Source organism: Schistocerca serialis, chromosome 4, assembly GCF_023864345.2.
Source record: "Schistocerca serialis cubense isolate TAMUIC-IGC-003099 chromosome 4, iqSchSeri2.2, whole genome shotgun sequence".
Lineage (NCBI taxonomy): Eukaryota > Metazoa > Arthropoda > Insecta > Orthoptera > Acrididae > Schistocerca > Schistocerca serialis.
Window position 1 is genome coordinate 918,265,007 of NC_064641.1, and position 1,587 is coordinate 918,266,593.

Consider the following 1,587-nt stretch of genomic DNA (forward strand, 5'->3'; position numbering starts at 1 on the left):
CTATTTGTTTAGCAAAGAGCTATTATGTACTAACACATTTAAATAAGATACAATTTTTACCGTAAATGACCATTGCTCCAGTCGAAAATTTCCTGATCAGGAAACTACCACTACGATCACTGGAGTTTTCTCTAAATATAAAAGACGTTCTGAGAACAAGACTTTTTCGGAGGAACTATCTGTTAGCAATTTGTCTACGTCACCTCCGATTGCCTTCGTAATTACTGAAACGACGCCACTGAGGTGCTTGCGCTGCACTGCTAATGGACCGACTGCAATTCTCACGTTAGTTTACTCGGCTACACGTAAAACGGAAAACGGCCTTTCTAGTTACCCCAAGTTTCTCTGTGTGAGCGATTCTATATTCAACCATATTATTGTTGACTACAAACGTGGACAAACACCGCTGCCTAACCGTCAGTGATGTGCCCCCGCTAGTGAAACCCTCGTGGCTCTCTTCAGTGAACTCCATGCACAATTTACTGAAATCGTTTGTCAATGAAATAACGCCATAATTTGATCTGAAACTTCTGATGACTTGTATCTTCCTAATTAATGATTCCTGAAAACGTGAGCCTATATCTCACCTATGGCGGCTAGCTAACAGCTAAATTTATGTATAGTGCTTTTGTTTCTTAACTAGGTTTCTTCCGTGACGGCGACGCTACGGGACGTCAACCGAAACGAATCATTACAATGAATATAGACGGTATATTGCTGATAGCGTCATACAAAAAAGTGTGTCCCTCGCGTTGGGCTCGTACGAGTGGTAGCAATAAAGTTTTAATTGTTGCTTACAAAACCATTAAGGCGCCTAATTTATTTTTTGTCTGTTCGTAAGTACACTTGCTACCTAATTCTCGCCCCTGTCCTGTATTTCCCTGACATGTCACCCATTCACTTTGTCTTCCCTTCTCAGACGAAGAAACCATTGAATTACAGACATTTCCAGAATGAGGGCAAGGCGAGTCTCAAAGTATATAGAAAACGAAGATTTTTACGAGTAAGGTCTCCACCAAATAATCTAACGTAGCACAAACATGTGTCGTGTTGAAGGGTGAATCTGTAGAAAACGACCAAGTTGTGTGGTCGCACCTTAATTTATTTTCGACGTGATAATGGAAAATTTATGACAACCTCTCACATTTTCGTTTGATGTAATTTTGTGTCGGCAACGATGGCACCAACCATCCTGAAATTCAAGCTGATATGTGTGTGTTTCATTTACACATTATTATTTGCACTACAGCTGAAGAAAATAAACGAAAATTAAATAGACTCTTGCGACATCCGTCGGTAACACAACAGTACTATGAACTCATACATTACAAGATGCTGTAACCTACACATAGTCACAAAAATGAAGACATTAGGAAGGCAAGTGCAGCCCAGAAGTTGTGGACATGCGAATCTACAAATGTGTGTTCCTGAAGGCTGGTTTACTTGTAAGAAATAAATAATAGGTAGAACTCAACGTGCACAGTCTTTCGATATCCAGCTACATTACTGATAAAAGCCGACATCTCAAGTCCAAAGGAGTTTTCAATGACAAAATAGTGGATTGTAAAGAAATAAATACTTTACCGT